Source organism: Salvelinus sp. IW2-2015, linkage group LG32 (assembly GCF_002910315.2).
Source record: "Salvelinus sp. IW2-2015 linkage group LG32, ASM291031v2, whole genome shotgun sequence".
Classification (NCBI taxonomy): Eukaryota; Metazoa; Chordata; class Actinopteri; order Salmoniformes; family Salmonidae; genus Salvelinus; species Salvelinus sp. IW2-2015.
Window position 1 is genome coordinate 15322645 of NC_036871.1, and position 20859 is coordinate 15343503.

Sequence of the window (20859 nt, forward strand, 5' to 3'; positions counted from 1 at the left end):
ACCAGAGAGAGAATAGATGTGTAATGGCTCTGTGCTATAGTGTGTAGGTATAGACTCGTAAGAATGTGTAATGGCTCTGTGCTATAGTGTGTAGGTATAAGAAGATGAGCTCGTATAGTTGAGTGTGTAATGTGATGGTCCTTGTGTTAGAGTAGCAGTTTGCAGATAGAAAAAAATCTCTCTCTCTCTCTCTCTCTCTCTCTCTCTCTCTCTCTCTCTTCTCTCTCCTTCTCTCTCTCTTCGTCTCTCTGTCTCTCTCTTCTTCTCCTCTCTTCTTCTCTCTCTTCTTCCTCTCTCTGTTCTCTCTTCTCTCTCTTCTCTTCTCTCTCTCTCTCCTCTCTCTCTCTCTTCTCTGCAGCACTGAGAGGCTTGACATTGATTAATGCTAAGCCGAGTGCTGCATTAAAGCTGGGGACAGCCAGTTGGGCCAGATAAAAGTGGAACAGAGGAGCGAGGGAAGGGTGGAGGGATGGGTGGAGGAGAGAAGTGCAGGCACAGCCACCAATCACTGTCGAGCGCTGGTGTCCCCTGGTAACGGTGGGACGGCATGGCTTCAGCGGGCCTGACCCTTGACCTCCAGCCAGGGTACAGACGCAGCAGTACATGATAGAAACACAGGCTCATTAACATACAGGGCACTAACACACATCTGTGTTCGCAAACACACACACACCCACACACAGGCCTTTAGAAACGAGGACTTGGCAAATGTTTTATCCATGACTTGCAGAAGTGCCACTATTATTTAAATTGGGACTTTTAGGCAATCATTGAGACGTGATGTGAAACTATGTAGAATCACCAAATGCCTGCCTGGTTTAATATAATTGGCCAAAACTGTGTCTGTCTGGCTAGATACAGTCTGGGTCTTAGGCTGCGGCTCAAATGGCACACTTTTCCTATAGAATGTACTATTTTCTATCAGAAGCTATGGGCCGTGGTCAACAGTAGTGCATGTAGAGAATAGGGAGCTCTTTTGGACTCACCTTTAGTCTGTTCTGGAACAACACACTCCCCTCCGCTACCCCTTTCTACTGTAAGCTCAGAATGCAGGGAAGGCAGCAGCAGCATTGGTGCCTACTGGGGCTGCCAGGGCCGGTAATTTGATAATGCGGCCAGGCAGAGCTCTGTGCACTGGAGCGTTAGGCAGCCAGAGAGGCAAGCGAGGAGGCTTATCCCACCAAGTTGAGGCCTGGATAGGATGAGAGTGTGCTGGGCTGGAACGCTAGAGGGAAGCAGGTGGGGTGGAGGTGAGTGTCTGGGGGTTACTTGGGGTTTTGGGAGCTGAAATTGAAGAAAGTCCGGTGTGTTTTAGGAAGTCTGCATGTGTTTATGTGTTTGGGAGGCAGGGGCAGAGTAGTGTGGGTGGTAGAATGTGCATAGTAGTGTGGGCAGAATGTGCATAGTAGTGTGAGTGGTAGAATTGCATAGTAGTGTGGGGGTAAGAATGTGCAAGTAGTGTGGGTGGTAGAATGTGCATAAGTAGTGTGGGTGGTAGAATGTGCATAGGTATGGGTGGGTGGAGTGTGAAGGTGAGTGTGGTGTGTAGAAATGTGCATAGTAGTATGGGTGAGAATGTGCATAGTAGTGTGGCGTGGGTAGAATGTGCATAGTAGTGTGGGGTGATAGAAGGTGCATAGTAGTATGGGGTGTAGATAGTGCATAGTAGTGTGGGTGATAGATATGTGCATAGTAAGTGTGGGTGATAGAATGTGCATAGTAGTGTGGGTAGAATGTGCATAGTAAGTGGTGGGTGGTAGAATGTGGCATAGTAGTGTGGGTGGTAGAATGTGCATAGTAGTGTGGGTGAGTAGAATGTGCATAAGTAAGTGTGGGTGCTAGATGTGCATGAGTAGTGTGGGTGGTTTCAAACAAGAAGTAAGAAGTGCGGTGTAGACGCATATCTGTGTGGTGGTGTTAGTCAGGTATGTTTGTTTTAAGGGTCATTAATAGCAGTGAGCCTGCCAATCTCCCAGTTCACACTCTGGAAATGGATACTGGTAGAAGAGATCGAGCAAAGAGAGATTTCCCCTCCATATACTGGGTGGGAAGTGTATAGTTCGTATGAGTACCTGGGGGGTAAATGTGATTATTTGCCCGGTCAATCACTGCTAAACGTGGCCTTGCCCGCTCGCCGTCTCCGCCTCCACCGCACCCCTTCCAGCCTAAGGAAGACAGGAAACGGGGAATGATGATAGAGGGATGATAGCGCGGGGACAAAAACGAAGGAATTGAAGCTGAAATTGCTGGGGTGTTGGTAATTCACAGCCCAAATGTGTGTTGCTTCAGGTGTGCTGTGTCCCTGAATGAAAGAGCGAGAGCAGAGTGGGAGAGCAGAGTGGGAGAGCAGAGTGGGAGAGCAGAGGAGAATAGGCCCACACTGTGCACCCAGGCCGAAAGCATCACAAAGAGATGGGATGGAGTTTTCTTCCAATGGGCAGTTTCTAGGTCTTTCTGCCTCATTAGGTAGTGCTTTTATTCAGACCCAGCGCAGATTGTTGCCTTGTTGTGTTGGAYACGGACACAGAGAGAGAGAAATGGGGATTTTGAAGACTGAGGACGTTTTAAAAGATGTGCTAGCTGCTCCACGACAGCTCTGACTGATGYTTCTTACCGGCATGACTTTTGTCTGTGAATTTTGAATGTGTGACATTGTGTTTTTAGTAGCTTTCAATGCTACTTTCTTGCATCGTTCAGGCTATTACAAGGCACAGAGGCAATTTTGTTAATCTCAGTTTCACTTCCTGTTTCCTGTTTGCAGCCCCATCCATCGTACCCATCATGCACCAGGTGAGCTCCACCATGAAGAGCTTCACATTGTCATGGCCACAGCCTGAACAGCCCAACGGAATCATCCTGGACTACGAGCTACGCTTCTACGAGAAGGTAGGCTGGTTGTGCGTGGGTGTGTGTCTGCGTGTGTGTGTGTGTATAAGCGCACGTCTGCTCAAGAGCATGTTCATGCTCATGCCTTCCCCGTCTGATGAAGTGAATACCTTGACATCCCCCCTCCCCTCACCAGTCCCACTGCGGTAATGCTATGCGCCTGGTGGGGCTAGCATCGACCCGTCTGCTACCATCTACTCCTACACAGTGGAACCTTCTTTAATAACCTATGAGAGCTGCCCAGAGTGTCTACAGAACAGGCATTATTGACCTATAGGCTTTTCCCAAGGCCTCGGTCTACAGGAATAATGAAATAGAGCCCAGAATAGACTAGAGCCTAGAGGACACTTAAGGTGGTCCATAGTTTGGTGGGTTGGCTGGATGCAGGTTTTAGCCTTTGAAATGTGTTCATTGGTGTTACATTTGTTAGATAAAATATTTTTATCTGTATGTTGAGGGTTATCAAAGCAGATAGAATCCATATACACTGCTCAAAAAAATAAAGGGAACACTAAAATAACACATCCTAGATCTGAATGAATGAAAGCGATTCATCCTGAGGACGCACCCACAATCAACATATTTTTCTCAACTCAGCCCAGGCTTCACAAAATCACAAATGCGATTAAATAAATCACTTACCTTTGAAGATCTTCGCTCTGTTTGCAATCCCAGGGTCCCAGCTACAACATGAAATGTGTTTTGTTCATAAATCCCTTCTTTATATCCACAAGTCATTTTTAGTTGGCGCATTGATTTCAGTAATCCACTCCGTTCAACATGCAGACAAAGGAAGTCCAAAAAGCTACTAGTAAACTTCGTCCAAACAAGTCATCGACGTTTCTATTATCTCAGGTAAGTCTAAAATGTAAAATATAAAAAAACTATAATATTCATCATGGAAAGTACTAGTCTCAAATAGGTAAGGAAAATTCATGATGCGCGCGCGCTTCTCCCTGCACGCCGAAGACTGATTTGGGTCAGGTGACTCCCAACAAAAATCAAAAATCTTGTTCGTTTTTCAAAAGAAGCCTCAAAGACAATGATAAACACTGTTCATCCTGTGAAAGCCATGGGAATTTCATTGGGTGACGGACATATGGTTTCCAATAGGTTTCCATAATAAGAGCCTGGGAGCTAAAAAACTAAATACTGGTGGCGGATTGTTGATTCAGGGTTTTTTACGGCTCTTCACAGAGCGAATCGTGTATTAAGTCAGGTTAGCAGTTTTAAGAAACTTCAGAGTGTTCTTGTCTATCACGGATGCTACTGTATGATACGCAATATACGCGCTCCTTTGAGCTGACACCATAGGACAGTTTAACTGATGGACACGTCAGTCAGTGCGGATAATTCAGGATACTTGCCCTAGCCCTAAAAAAATCCTAAATCACCTAATCTACAATACAATATCCCATAATGACAAAATGAAAACGCTTTTTTGACATATAATGTTGGCGATAAAAACTGAATGATGAGGCCCTATTTAACAGTAAGTATTATACTATGACTATCAGAACCCTTTGCTATGGAGACTTGAAGCCTCAGGTTCATCTGTGTCATTGATCATCTTGAGATGTTTCTACAAACTTGATGGATTCCACCTCTGTAAATTCAATTTGATTGCGACATGATTTGGAAAGACACACACATTCTATATCACAGGTCGCTTATATGAGGTTCCCACGGTTAACAGTGCCATGTAAGCAAAAACCAAGCCATGAGGTTGGAAAGAATTGTCGTAGAGCTCCGATATCTGGATTATGTTGAGGATCAGATCCTCTGGAAGGGTACAAAACATGTCTGCCAGCATGAAGGTCCCAAGAAACACAGTGCCTCTATCATTCTTAAAATGGAAGAAGTTTTGGAACCAGCCAAGACTCCACGCCAACCGCCCGCAAACTGAGCAATCGGGGAGCAGGGCTTTGGTCAGAGAGGTGACCAATGAACCGGGGCTCACTCTGACAAGGTCCAGAGTTCCTCTGTGGCAGGTGGGGAAAACCTTCCAGAAGGACATGCTTCTCTGCAGCAACTCCACAAATCGAGGCTTTTATGGTAGAGTGCAGACGGAAGCCACTCCTGACTCAGTAAGGCACCTAAAAGGTCTCTGACCACTGAAAAACAGAATTCTCTGGTCTGATGAAACCAAGGAACTCTTTGCTCTGAATGCCCAAGTCGTCAACATCTGGAGGAAACCTGGCAACCGATCCCTTACGGTGAAAGCATGGTGGTGGCAGCATCATGCTTGTGGGGATGTTTTCAGCGGCAGGGACTGTGAGACTAGTCAAGAATCGGGGAAAGAAGGATCTGCAGAGAAGAATGGGAGAAACTCTCCAAATACAGGTGTGCAAGCTTGTAGCGTCATACCAAATAGATCAAGTCTGTAATCCGCTGTCAAAGGTGCTTCAACAAAGTTTAATGATAAAGGGTTCTTGAATACTTACTGTAATGTAAATGTGATATTGTCAAAGAATTTTAAATTTTTAATACATTTTCAAAAGTCACTGGAGAACACTTGTTCTTTGCTTAGGGGGGGGGGGGGGGGGGGGGGGGGAGGGGGGGGGGGGGGGGGGGGGGGGGGGGGGGGGGGGGGGGGGGGGGGGGGGGGGGGGGGGGGGGGGGGGGGGGGTGTCATTATATGGGTATTGTCGTGGTAGATTGATGAGGGGGTATTAAAAATACAAACAGTTTTTTTAGAATAAGAACTGTAACGTATCAAATGTGGAAAAAGTCAAGGGTACTGAATACTTACGGCGAGATGCAACTTTATATATATTTTTAGACATTCTTCAACTATACAACCTTCCCTTCCTCGTTCTGGATGCGAAACCCTGTGTTTAAAATGCGCTAACAACTCAAGATAACATCAGATAGTGAAGAAGGAGCCACCTCTCTCTCTCTGGCTCATGGTCGTTTAAGTTCGTGGTGGGCTGACAGTGAAGTAAAGGGAAATCTAGAGGTAAATAGCTCTGATTATTAGGGTAGCCCTAATGGCTTTTCCTGATGTCATGGTTTCTGAATGGCTAAATAATGGCCCCCCTTGTCAGATAGATGATGTTGGGAATGCATGTGGTGATCCCGGGCTCTGGGTAAAAAGGTGACTGGCTGTAATGGCTCTGCCCATGCCCCAGCCTAGGATCTTTGTGCTAGGTAATTGCGGTGGTGGGTGGGCTGTTGCTTCTCGACTTGAGGGGTTTCATAACAAGGAATAGGATATGGATGTGGATATGAAACTGTTCGTTGATGAGATGGACTCGACAGGATCTGAGGATAATTTGGGGGAGAAAACTTTGTTAACGGCAGTCTTGAGACGTGGGAGTCTGGGGAGTTTATTCTTCTTCTTACCATGTGCAAACTGGACTGAATGCCAAAAACAGTTAAACAAGGACACAAAAGGTGTTGGCAACTTGTTAATCCTCTCAACATTATCATTGGACTCTCAAAGTTTCTCATTGGGCTCTCAAAACTGGCCAAGTTTCTGCTTTTCTGAAACATGCTCTCGACAAGAAACCCCCCATGACATCCAACTGCGAAATGGATTCTCCATTCAGCGGGGCGGACAGGACAGTGGGTTCGGGAAATTGAGGGAGGGATGGGTTTACCTCTACAAACAACTCCGAACTGGTTCTGCTAACTCCAGCGCTGTGGAAGTGTCAACTTTTCATCCCGTCTTTGGAATAACCTGTATGGTCAAATGCAGACTCTTCTACCTCCCGATGGAGTTTTCAGCTGTTATCGTGACTGTTGTATACTTCCATGTCAGAGGCAATTAATAAAAATTACAATCTGGCACTTAACGAACTATATCAACATGGCTTTATAAAAAGCAGGAAAACGCTACATCCAGAGGCTGCTTTTCTGGTTGCCGCGATTTTAATTCGCGTCACTAAGGCACCGTGATGCCCAATTCTTCTATCCAACACTTGAGAGCCTCAACGCCACTAGGGAGCAATTAAGTCCTACACCATTGTTATCTACCACCCCAGCAAGCATACAAAGGCCATCTCCCTCGTCCGGCCATTCGTAAAATGGATCAAGAACCTCCGTCCTTTTTTTCTTCTGTTTTTACAAGCAGAAACTCATTATAATATCATGCTAGCAGCGACTGCTTTGCCAGCGCGATCTGGAGATATGTTCTTGAGAATCCGCGATTAACATTGACGAGTTAAACCACCTCGTCACCGGCTTTTCATTAGAAAATGGCTATCTGCGATGTTGTCTCCAGGTGAGGGTTCGCTGCTTCCCCAATCAAAAACCCTGGATTAAACCAAGGTTGGGCTATAACTAAAGGAAAAGGGCTACGCACACAAGAGCATCGTAGACAACCCTGGGGCTATACGGCCGAAGCCAGGAATAATTCCTGCTATGACATCCGCAGAGTCATCAAAACGACAAAAGGGACGATATAGGAATAAGGTGGAATCATACTACACAGGCTCTGACACACACGCGGGCCGTAATGTGCAGGGGATACAGTCCCATTACAAAGGAGAGAACCCCACTGTCACTGCCTAACAATTGCCTCTTAAATCAGATCGAACTTAAATGCATTTTAATGCACGTTTTGCCAACAACAACAATCGTGCCGGGTGTGAGGGCCAGTCAACTGAACACCAGTGATTGGTGACCGTCCTTTTCAAGAGGCGAGCATTGAAAAAAAAGTTTTTAATCAGTCAACACCTGCAAGGCCGCGGGGCCCAACGGTATATCCAGGGCGAGTTCCTCAGAAGCATGCTGTCGAGGCATAGTTCAATCTGCATACCGCTCCAACAATCATAGATGAAGCAATCTCAATTGTCTGCACACTGCCCTCATTTACCTAAATAAAGAGGAATACCTATGTGAGAAGCTGTTCATTGACTAAGCTTAGCATTTAACACCATTTGTCACTCCAACCTCGTCACGAAGCTTTGGAACCTGGGTTCTGGACTCTCCCTCTGCAAACTGGATCCTGGACTTCCTGACGGGCCAACCCCAGGTTGATGAGGGGTAGGCAACATCAACTTCTCCGCACAGACCCTCACCCAGGTGGCCACAGGCGGTGTGTGCTAGTAACCCTCCTTCCCCATGTTCCCCACGACTTTGTATGAGCCACGCAACGACTCACAACACCATCGATCAAGTTGCTGACGACCACACTTATGGTAGGCTGATTACCGGTACTGATGAGTCAGCTTACAGGGAGGAGGTGCACGTTGACCTGGCCAGTGTGTGGCCAGAACAACAACCTCTCCTCAACGTTCAGTTAAGACCAAGGAGCTGATCGGGACTTACAGGGAAACACAGGGGGACACCATGGAACGTGAAGCTCTCGACCCGCGAAGCACTTCCTCATTCCCACATCGACAGGGGACGCAGTTGGAGCAGGTCGAGAAGCTTCAGTTCCTTGGTGTTCAAATTCACTGAAGACTAAAATGGTCCAACAGCACATCTTTTCCCTCAGGAAGGTTGAAGAAAGTTTGTGGGCCTCAATTCCTCAAAAAGTTTCTACAGCTGTGGCCATTGAGATCATTTTGCACAGCCTGCATCACTGCCTGGTATTCAATAGCACCACCCTGAATTGCATGGTGCTGCCTAGGGTGGTGCGGACTAGCCGCAGTTACATCACTGGGGTCAAGCTCCCTGCCATCTTAGGACCATCTTAATTGTATATCAGGAGGTGTGGTAGGAAGGCCAGAAAATCGTTAAAGACTCCAACACCCAAGCCTCTCTGGCTTCCACAACGGCAACGATACAGTGCAATCAGTTTGGCACCAAAACAGCTCTTGGAACAGCTTCCTATAGCCAAGCAAACAAAATAGCTGCAACGTACTATCTGAGTTAACCTTGTCGATCCTCATTGACCTCATTGACCTATTTTTGTCTCTATGTCACACTTACAGGGCCTAGATACTCATACACACACTCCATCTGGCTCACTCACACATAATAAATGCACATACAGTACCAGTCAAAAGTTTGGACACATCCTACTATTAATGGGTTTTTTCTTATTTTTACTATTTTCTACATTGTTCAGAATCAACAGTAAAGACATCCTTTTTTCGGCATTTCTCCTCAACCAGCTTCACCTTGAATGCTTTTCCAACAACTCTTGACCAAGGAGTTCCACATATGCTTAGCACTGTTGGCTCTTTTCCGTTCACTCTGCGGTCCAACTCATCCCAACCATCTCATTGGTTTGAGGTCGGGTGATTGTGGTGGATCAGGTCATTCTGACTGCAGCACTCCAATCACTCTCCTCTTGGGTCAAATAGCCCTTACACAGCCAGGAAAGTGTGTTTTGGGTCATGTCGGTTGAAAATAAATGCAAGTCCCGACTAAGCATCAAACCGATGGGATGGCGTATCGCTGCAGAATGCTGAAGCGTAGCCATGCTTGTTAAGTGTGCCTTGAATGCTAAATAAATCACAAGAACAGTGTCATCAGCAAGAGCACCCCACACCATCACACTCTTCGTCCATGCGTCACGGTGGAACACACATGCAGAGAGCATCCGTACCTATCTGCGTCTCACCAAAGAACACAGCGGTTGGAACCAAACATCTCAAAAATTGGACTTCATCAGATCCAAGAGAGGTACAGATTTCGACTGCTATTTGTCGACACTTTGGAGACTAGGATGTTTCTTGCCAAGCAAGTCTCTTCTTCGTTGTATTGGGTATTGTAGTGGTTTTCTTTGCAGACAATTCGACATGAAAGGGCACACTGCGAGGCAGAGGTCTCTCTGAATAGTTGGATGTTGATGTGTTGGTTACTTTCGAACTCTGTGAGCATTTATTATGGGTCATGGCGAGATCGTGGTGCAAGTAAGTCAGTAGATAGTATCTTATCGCTCATGCAAGAGCAGGTCACACAGTATGAGTCTTCCATTCCTGTGACGGTCCTCATGAGAGACAGTTTACTCAATAGCGGCTTGAGGTTTTTGCCACTGCACTTGAAGGAACTTCAAAGTTCTTGAAATTTTCCAGATTGACTGAACCTAACATGTCAGTAATGAATGCTGATCTTCTCTTTGCTTATTTGAGCTGTTCTGACATAATATGGAATTGAATCTTTTGCTAATCGTCTGTTTTTCACCCTACCTTGTCACAACAGCAACCTGTTTGGCCTAACGCATAAAGAACGGAAAAGAATATTCCAAACATGGAACTTTTAACAAGGCAGCTACCTGTTAAGTTGAAATGCATTCCAGGTGACCACCTGGGAAGATGACCAGTGAGTGATGAGGCTTCATTCAAGGCAAAGGGTGCTACTTTGAATATTTCAAATTCTTTAACACTTTTTGGTTACTGTTATTTCAAAGTTTTTTGATGTCTTCACTATTATTCTAACAATGCTAGAAAATAGTCAAAATAGAGAAACCCACGGAATGAGTAGAGTGTATCCCAACTTTTTACTGCTACTTGATCACACACACACACACTCTACGAAACACCGCTCAACTGCCAGCTCCACATACAAGAGCGGCTAGGCTACTGATTTAATTTTATATCCCTTAGTTAGGTGCACCTTCTATAACTCAACCCTGTAAGGCAACTGACTATGATTCTTACTGTACCTTTCTGTCACTCCAGTACCCCTGCACAACTGTTAGATATGGTATTAGAGGAACGACACCGTGGATGAGTAGTAGGACGGGGAAGAGGGGTGACTCTTCAGTAGCATATGGGGATTTGCATATCATTTCAGCCTATACTCTACTTTCTATAGTGATGTTCTAGTATGGGCAAGTTGTGTTATTTGTATGCTCAGGTGACATTCGTCGGTAGAGAAAGTGAGCAAGTTGCTCACTGTACTTGTGCATTGGTGAATGTTGTGAAACTTGTGGTTATTATATAGGCGCGGGATAGATGTATGATCGGCGGTAAGAATTGAGGAGAGCGGGGTAGTGAGACGAAGGAGTGTGCGCGCGATGAAGGACACTAGAGGCGAGGACTGTGTGGCACACGTAAACGTCGATTGTGAGGAGGTGTGGAGACGTGCCCGTATAAGGTGTGCAGCAAGAGAGACGGAGATAGAAGAGGTTAGACCGAAAAGAAGGGAAACTAGGGGGAAGCAGATTCGGTTGAAAGAGGGAGGACGGACAGTTCGCCCCGAGAGATGATGAGATATGATTTCCTTGTGTAATTAGCTGTGGAGGTCAATATAAGTACGTGTACCCAGGGGTGTCCCTGTGTGGTCGATACTGGAATGAAAGTCCTGCATCATTACTATGATATCAGCAGCCTGCACTAAAGCTGGACAACACACACACACACCACTTCTTCATGTGCTGTCATTTTAGTACCTGTTCTCTCTATACAGAAGGCCCTCTTGTGTTCATATATAGGATTGATCCTCTGTAATGAGTCAAAGCTGCGCATCGTCCCATTTTTTGAGTGTTCGTCTATTGGCGGCGAACATCTATGCTTTATTCACTTAGGAGGTCAACAGTGCGTGTGCAGACCTGTGAGGGTGTGTGGATACAGGTTGTAAACGGGCACTCTGTACCATAGAGTATACGTGCATAGTAGTGGGGTCACTTTAACGAATGTCAAGAACGCAACCGATGTTAAACAACCTCCAGAAAATGTAGGAATTAGGTAAAACAAACTGTCCTCAACAGCCTCTTCTCTCCGCCAACCTTCCATCCCTCAATTCAAGGACACTTAACCTATGAACAGCTGAATGAACAAACCTCTCAGAGAGAGACTTTTCGTTCCCTCTTTCTGCTGCTTTTCACGGGCTATCTTTTCTCCTGACTTGCACAATCGTAACCTGAGCAAGTTCAACAAGGCTTTTGTTTTGCGGGAAACATGTTGCCAGAAGTAAGAATTAGTTGAATCGATTTGAATGAAACATTCCCAAAATGTTACGTTGAAAACATCAAACATTTCGTTTTTGTAAGGGTACTACCCTCTCTTTTTTAGCGACAATATTCAAAATGAACATGGACTTCCTCCTGAAATTTAGTAAGAATGTCTACATGGCTACTTGAATGTATTTTTAGCGGCAGTTTAGATCTGAAACAGACACTTACGTTCTCAGACTTTTAAGCTAGTGTTAGTGAACGGTAGCGGGCTAACACACAAAACAATGAATATGTTAGCTTTATGTTAGCCAAAGTTGCAAGCTATTCCTTGTTTGAACGCACCTCTAGATTCTGGTGCCCAACTGCCAAACCACGTCACCAACCTGAGATCCCTCTTATCTACAACCACTCCTCCTCCCATTCCATTTCTACTTCTCAGCAAACTGTTTTTTACGAAAGTACTTCCCAAGAATCCAAACATCTCCATCTATTCCATCTTGCAGGCCTGTCTTTGGGCATGTGGAAACCGGCCGAAAACCCAATTCACTGAAAAGAGTCTGCGGCTCAAGCGGGAATTCTTAGATACAGAAGAGATAGAAGTAGTCAGAGCCAAATTCCAAACCAACCAAAACATAACCAAAAGGGATTTGGACTTCTGAACATGACTAATAACCAAGAGGGAGTGAGGCATGTTTGGATCCCTATCATTATGTTTTGTGTTTACAAGCTTTGAAATGCCTTGAGTTCTACATGTGTTGTTGGTGTACATGGGGTTGGTTTAGAGTAGGACAGATGAAGACACCCAATCATAGTTACTGTAGAAAAATGACAAAAATGAAAAATTGCATTATCCTTTGTATGTTATTGAATAAGCATTGCTCATTAATTTCTTTCCGTTTCTATTATTAGTATGTCCATTGGTTATTTTCATCCATCCATTCATCTAAATTCATTCTTCTCTTTCAGTCAGTCAGTCAGTCAATAATAATTGGAGTATGGATAGTGTGCATCACTTTCTTAATAAATTTTTACATGGGTTGTTGTTTCTCACTGCCCTCAATTCACAGAACTTTGAACTGCTTAGAGGGCAGAGAGGAGCTGGTTGCTCCAACCATTTCATCATCCTCTAAGGGCGGCTCGGTTGTCATTCTGCTTTCATTTAATGCTAGTTTATCATACAATGTTGAGCTTGTCCCTTGAATCCAGAAACGGCAAGCTTAGAAATTCCGACTTGACGCTTTCCAAAAGGCACCAAGAAATGCCCGTTTACATCTACAGTACTTTCAACAGTGCGGTGTCACCAATGGCATCAACCGGAGTGATTAAAAAAAAAATGGCCTAAAATGGTTCCCTGAAAGAAACTAATAGAAACAGAACCACGAAAGGGGACAGGACAGAATAGAAACAGAACAGATCAGAACAGATCAGAAACAGCACAGAGCAAAGCAGAACTGCCAACATCCCTAATGATCTGTGAGAGGCGGTCCATTACCATGTAGTACACAGAGCAGCCCCTCTGAGCTATTGCTAATGGGGAGGCGTGGGTTAACGCAGCAATGCCTAGGAGGGGAGAAGTGAGCGAGGGATGAGCAAAGACTGTGAGACTGTGGTGAGATGTGGGGGTGTCTCAAGTCTTCAAAGGAAAGAACAGAATTCAGCTTGTTCTATGTGATGAACAGTGGGCCTTATGGCATTGGGTCCATCTTTGATCAGGAACTTTTCCGACCAATGTCAAATCAGTCAACAACATCAGAACGTCCAGCTGGGAATTGAGGGATGAAACCCTGTGGAATTGGATTCCCGGAATGTGAATGTATTAGCCTTATCCCGGGAAAAATCACCAATGAGCGGATAGTTGAGCAGAGGGAGAATGGGAGAACAGGTCACCCAAATATTCAAGTTATGTTATTGGGGGTTGGTGAAAATGAAATGACGCTTTTTCGTTCCCTTTTGTAAAAGAGTGTGTAATGGTTTGTGCGTATAGTGTGTAGGTATAAGATCGTAGATGTGTAATGGCTTCTGTGCTATAGTGTGTAGTATAGACTCGTAAGATTGTAATGGCTTCTTGTGCTATAGTGTGTAGGTATAGACTCGTAAGATGTGTAATGTGATGGTCCTTGGGTGTTTAAGAGTAAGCAGTTGCAGATAAAAAAAAACCTCTCTCTCTTTCTCTCTCTCTCTCTCTCTCTCTCTCTCTCTCTCTCTCTCTCTCTCTCTCTCTCTCTCTCTCTCTCTCTCTCCTCTTCGTTCTCTCTCTCTGCTCTCTCTCTCTTCACTGCTCTCTCTCTCTCTCCTCTCTCCTCTCTCTCTTCCCTCTCTCTCTCTCTCCTCTCTTCTTCTCTTCTCTCTCTTCCTCTCCCTCCCTCCTCCCTCCCTCCCCCTCCTCCCTTCTCCCCCTCCCTCTCTCTTCTTCTCTCTCCTTCGGACTCCCCTCTTTCTCTCTCTTCTAGGTCCTCTCTCTCATTCCTTCTCTCCTCCTCCTCTCCTCTCTCTCTCTCTCTCTCTCTCTCTCTCGTCTCTCTCTCTCTCTCTCCGGCCTTTCGTCTCTCTTCTCTCTCTCTCTCTCTCTCTCTGTCTCCTCTCTCTCTCCTCTCTTTCTTCTCTCTCTTTCTTCGCAGGCATGAGGAGGCTTGACATTGATTTAAATGCTAAGCCGAGTGCTGCACTTAAAAAGCTGGGACAGCCAGTTTGGGCCAGAATAAAAGTGGGAAAGAGGAGCGAGGGAAGGTTGGAGGGATGGGTGGAGGAAGAGAAAAGTGCAGGGCAGCCACCAATCACTGTCGCGCTGTGTCCCCTGGTAAACGGTGGGGGACGGCTATGGCTGTCAGCGGGCCTGACCCTTGACTCCGGCCAGGTACAGACGCAGCAGTAAACTGATTAGAAACACAGGCCATGTACCATACAGGGCACTAAACACACATCTGTGTTGCAAACACAACACACCACACACAGCCTTTAGAAGAAACGAGGATTGGCAAATGTTTTACATGACTTGCAGCAAGTGCCACTATTATTTAAATTGGGACTTTAGGCAATCATGAGAACGTGATGTGAAACTATGTGAATCAACAAAGTGCCTGCCTGGTTTAATATAATTGGCCACACAACTGTGTCCTGTCTGGCTAGATACAGTCTGGTCTTATAGGCCGCGGTACTCAAATGGCACACTATTTCTTAAGAAATGTAACTATTTTCCTATCAGTGCTATGGCGTGGTCAACAGTAGTGCAAGTAGGGATAGGGAGCTTCTTTTTGGACTCACTTTAGTCTTTCTGGAACACACACTCCTCCCTAACCACCTCACCTTTCAGCTTGTAACTCAGAAGCAGGGAAGGGCGCGCAGCATTGGTGCCTACTGGGCTGGCACAGGGCCGGTTTGATTAATGCGTGGCCCAGCAAGAGCTCTGTGCACTGGAGCGTTAGGCCAGACCAAGAAGGGAAGCGAGGAGGCTTATCCCCCAAAGTTGAAGGCTGGATAGGATGAGGAGTGCGTGGGCTGGAGACGCTAGAGGGAAGCCAGGTGGGGTGAGGGGATAGTGTCTGGGGGGGTTTACTTGGGGATTTTGGGAGCTGAAATGTGAAGAAAGTCCGGTGTGTTTTAGAAAGTCGCATGTGTTTATGTATGTGTTTGGGAGGCAGGGGCAGAGTAGTGTGGCGGTGGTAGAATGTGGCATAGTAGTGTGGCGGTAGAAATGTGCATAGTAGTGTGAGTGGGTAGAATGTGCAAGTAGTGTTGGGTGGTAGAATGGTGCTAGTAGTTGTGGGTGGTAGAATGTGCATAGTAAGTGGTGGGTGTAGATGTGCATAGTAGTGTGGGTGGTAGAATGTGCATGTAGTGTTGGGTGTAAAATGTGCAACTAGTAGTATGGGTGGTAGAATGTGCATAGGTAGTGTGGGTGACTAGAAATGTGCATAGTACTGTGGGTGATATCATGTGCAAGTAGTGGGGTGGTAGAATGTGCATATAGTGTGGTGTGATATAGAATGTGGGCATAGTAGTGTGGGTGATAGAATTGCAATAGTAGTGTGGGGTGATAGATATTGTGCATACGTAAGTGTGGGTGATAGAATGTGAATAGTAGGTGGGGGTGGTTAGAAACAATTGCATAAGTAAGTGTGGGTGATAGAATCGTGCATAGTAGTGTGGGTGGTAGAATGTGCATAGTAGTTGTGGGTGGTAGAATGGTGCATAGTAGTGGTGGGTGTAGAATGTGCATAGTAGTGTGGGTGGTAGAATGTGCATTGTAAGTGTGGGTGTACAGAATGTTGCATAGTAGTGTGGGTGGTAGAATGTGCAATGTAGTGTGGTGGTAGAATGTTGCCCATAGTAGTGTGGGTGGTAGAATGTGCATAGTCGTGGTGGGTGGTAGAATGGTTGCATAGAGTGTGGGTGGTAAGGATATGGTGCCATAGTAGTGTGGGTGGTAGAATGTGCAGTAGTAACGTGTGGGTGGTTAGAATGTGCCATAGTGTGTGCGGTGGTAGACATGTTGCATGTAGTGTGGGTGGTAGAAATGTGCATAGTAGTGGTGGGTGGAGAATGTGCATAGTGATGTGGGTGGTAGAAATGTGCATAGTAGTTGTGGGTGGTAGAATGTGCATAGTAGTGTGGGTGTAGAATGTGCATAGTGTGTGGGTGAATAGAATGTGGCAAGTTAGTATTGGGTGGTAGAATGTGAATAGTAGTGTGGGTGGTAGCATGTGCATAGTAGTATGGTGCGGTAGAATGTGGCATAGTGTTGTGGGTGGTTAGAAATGTGCCATAGTAGTGTGGCGTGGTTTTCAAAACAAAAGTAAATGGCGTGTAGACCATATCTGTGGTGTGTGTCTATCATAGTTTCAGGGTCATATATGAGCCTCCATCTCCAGACCTTCCACAATCTCTGGATGGATACTGTAAAAGATAAGACAAAGAGAGATTCCCTTCCCATAATATGGGGGGTAATGTATTGATTCTAGTGATTCTGTTTAGTTAAGGTTTCGGCGAAGGCTGAATTCGCTATGCCTGGAGGAGCCCAATGCACGAGAGGTGGGAGTGAATGGGGTATAGCATAAATTGACCCGGTTGCGTCAACTCGAAGTCCAAAGAACGGCGAGGGAGGGGCACTTTTCGTCCGGGTGAGCGGTGGTTGCTCGTTGATGCCTCCGGCGCCCGTCTCCGGAGGGCCCAACCCCACAGCCTGGCCGCATGCGACTAAGAAGGAAGGGGAACGATTGCAGAATGGGATTAGGGGGAATGATAACGGCGGGGCCGGAGGACCAAAGAAAACTGCGAGGATGAGCCTGGAAAAATGGCTCAGCGTGGGGTGCGTGTTTGGCGGCGGCTTAATTCCACAAACCATGGATACTGATGTGATGGCTAAGGGATCTGGCGCTAGTTGCCATGCTCTAGTGGTCTAGGAATTGACAATGTGTCAGAGTACATGGGCTGTAGAGCACGTATGTGGCTAGATGGAGCAGAGCGTAGGATGAGCAGAGAAGATATGGTCAGGAAAGTGGGAGAGCAGAAGTGGGAGCAGAGTGGGGAGAGCAGCAGGAGAATAGGCCCACAACTGTGCAGAAGGCCTCCCAGGTTGCAAGAGCCGAAAGACATTCACAAAGAGATGGGGATGGTGGGTAAGTTTTTTCCAATGAACACGCGCATGACTGATCTTTTGTTTTCATAGGATCTATTACCGTTAAGGGGGTACAGTCGGTTGTAGGTGTTCAGGACCGATATATACACTGTGTTATGGTGCACGGGCAAGGATTGGGGTGACATTTGTGTTTGTTAGAACCATGCTTATATGGAACGCAAGAGCACGATAGAGAAATGGGAAGATATTTCTTAGAAGACTGGAGAGGTGACATGGAGTTGTGAATAAAAATGTATGCCTCAACGTCGGGTCCACTGCCAGCTCTGACTGATTGGATGGTCTTTAGCCCACGCATATATGGACCTATTTGTGGGATTAGGAAAGTATTGGTTTGTAGATGTGTTGACCACCAGAATTAAGTCGTGGTTTGACTAGAAGTCAAATGCTACTGCGTACCTTTGCATCCGTGATGTTCCTGAAGCTATTACAAGTGCAGAGGCATTTTTGTTAATCTAAGTTTTCACCTTCCCTGTTTCCTGTTGCAGCCCCATCCATGTACCATCATGGCACCAGGTGAGCTCCACCAGAAGAGCTTCAACATTGTTCATGCCAGGCTAGACCTGAACAGTTCCCAACGGAAATTCAATGTGCTGAGGAAGACGATCTACCGGAGCTATTGATATGCAACCGCCCTTGTGATCAACAGAAGGAGGGGGTAAGGGGACTGGGTCTGTGCGTGGGTGTGCTGTCTGCCGTGTGTGAGGCAGTGTGTATAGAATCAACGGTATAGAAGAGGCACGGCAACGTCTGCTCAGAGACATGATAACTGCGTAGCAGAATCGCTTCGAAAGGTAGGTTGGTTCACGATATAAACTGGCTAGTCGAAGTATACCGAGTGCGTATTGTGTTGTCGGTACTGTGGTGTGCGGTGTGCTGGCTGTGTGTGGGTCGTGTTGTGTGGTGTTGTGTAGGAAGGTGGTTCGGTGAGTGTGTATGGTATGTTCTGTGTGTGGTAAGTGGTGTGTGTGTGGTGGTGTGTGTGTGTGATGTGTGTGTGTGTTGTGTGTGGTGTGCTGATTAGTGGCATGTTATAGCGTGTGTGTGTGGGTGTTGGGTGAGGCTGGGTGTGGTGGCGGGGCCAGCTTTATCCCGATTTGTAAAGACGTGACAAACCGCGAAACAGAAAGTTTCGTTGTGGAGGTGAACTCGAAAGCCGAACTCCATCCCAAACACACCCTTGGCTGAATGATATGATCACGAGTCGCCTCAGGTCTGTACAGACAGGCTACGCTCCAGTCCAATCTCTCCTTGCCTCCGCATGCAATCTTGTAGGCGATTCCCCGTACTAGGATGAACACACAGTACCTTTACATCACCCCGCTTCTGCGACACACGACGCAGTCCCACTTGGTGGGGCCGGGTAGGTGATATGCGCCTGGTGGGGCAGGGCAAAGATCGGACAACTCGCGTCTGCTACCATCTAAACTCCTACACAGTGGAACCTTCTTTAATAACGGACTTGGAAGGAAGCTGGGGCCCCAAGGGACGTGGTTCTACCTTAAGACATCAAAGAGTCTATACTCGGGAGGAACGACTAAGATTTAGTGTGTCAGTGGCCTTTTCCCAACGCCGAATTCTCGGGTCTATCAACTAAGACATCTTCAGTGAGCCAGGGGAAGTTAATGATAACCCATAAAAAAATAAGCTGCGACCTACAAGGCCCTCAAAGCGAACATCTAAATTAAGGGAATGAGTGTAATAGTAGGGATCGGGGGAGTAGAATGCAATGTGATGCTGGGAAGGCAGCTTCTTTCTACGTACCGCAGCTTGATTTGGTGTTCTGCTCAACGAACACTGAGTGGTTGATGCATTCTGGTTAAGTAGAATGGTAATAAGTACAGTTGTCTTATTCCTGTGGATGGCTTGAAGGAGAGTGTATCCAGGTATAGAATAAGAATCACCATCATGAGGTAGTCCCGACTTCGCGGGAACTGGGCTGTCCAATCTGAAAAAATAAAGGGACACTAGATAAACACCCATGCCTAAAAGATCTGAATGATAAATAATTCTTCATTAAAAATGCTGTAAACATCAGGTTTGCGAATGTGTGCATTGACCACACACAAAATGACGAAACAAAGTGTATCAAAGTGCGAAATCAAGCTTTTCACGCACTCTAGACCAATGGAGGGTCTCATGGCATTTATTGGAGCACCTCGATGAATAAAGGTGCGGGAAGCTGCGCTTACCTAATATAAACGGATGTATCGACTCGAATTCCAGACAAAAGCTTGGAGATGTAGAATGTCTTGAAAAAAAAAGTCAGGAACGGGCTTCGAGTAGTAACAAGTACCTCGTGTAGGCTCCACTAAGTGGAAGAACCAGCTACCGTTTACGAACCCGCAAAACCCACTTCGAGCATATCAGGGGTCCGCCGGTGCAGCCTTGGCATCGAGATTGGCGGGGAAAGGTCCTCCCGCTGATAGGGATCGTCCATCCCCAGACCCTTCCGAGCGATCTCAGAAAAGTGGCATCCTGCCATACCGTAGGATCATGAGGTCGGACCGAGTCTGTGGTGACAAAATCATAGGCGATTGACCGGGTGGGGATCGGAGCGAAAAAGATGATGAGTGCCAGATGGTGCTCAAATTGGATTTCAAGATGGAACCTCGTGCCGAGGCAGTCCAATAGCATCAATGCCCTTCCATCTGCAGGAAACTGCTTTGACAGGAAACAGTCCTCCGGCAGTGCCACATCGATAGGACCATGTAGTACGTCATTGCAACTTAAGAACGGCAACCCTCGAGGGCGTCGAGTCACACTGCACTAGCACCTTATGGTTCTCTCCGGATGAGAGGGTCCTGAGGGATCTCATCCTCGCGGTGTACCGATAGATACACAGTGAATAAAGAGAAGTGGTCAGGCCCGCTCTAAGAAATCCGAAAATTGTGGCAGAGCCACGTGATATAGCGCCGTACCTGGTTTAGCCGATCGATAGAGAGGGCTGTGCCGGCGCGGAGCTGTGATGATCGATACCCCCAAAAGAATAAATGGCCCGCGACCACCACAAGGTGATGACTAAGGGCCATAGGGGTTCTGCGTAACAGCACCTCAGAGGAAATTACGGTGTACTGGCCGACCCAACGACTATGACGCAGTCATAGCTGGAGCAGAGATGCTTTGCAGGGGGGCGCAGACAGTTCTCCTCGGTCCAGAGATGTCTGCTCTGTCACGTCTGGTCACATTGGGTGCGACCGTGTGATCCAAAACCTAACTGCGTTTTCGATTTGGGTCACGCAGCCAGGGTGGTGCCGTAGGCGCAGTTAGTGCAGCAAATGCTTGGTGTTCTCACAGTGGGCAAATATGTCAAAAAACTGAGTCGTAATCGCGGTGTTGGGCTGTAAGCAACAAAACCCCAATCTGTGGACGTCGGGCCCTCAATATCCAAGCCCATCATGGGGTTCCTGTTTCTTGACGGTTTTGTGAGCCGGAGCCACAGTAGGAGATGCCACATTTTGTGCAGTAACTTGGGAAGGTCCAAGTCTCTTTGCACCGAGCCTCTAACGTGGCAGGATGCCTGGATAACCTTCACCTCTAAATCCCT

The 20859-nt window shown here is 46.5% G+C and overlaps 1 pseudogene; it reads left to right on the forward strand.

Annotated features, from left to right (window-relative positions):
* Positions 1–20859, forward strand: part of LOC111956601 (ephrin type-B receptor 1-like) — a 320496-nt pseudogene that overhangs the window by 233116 nt on the left and 66521 nt on the right.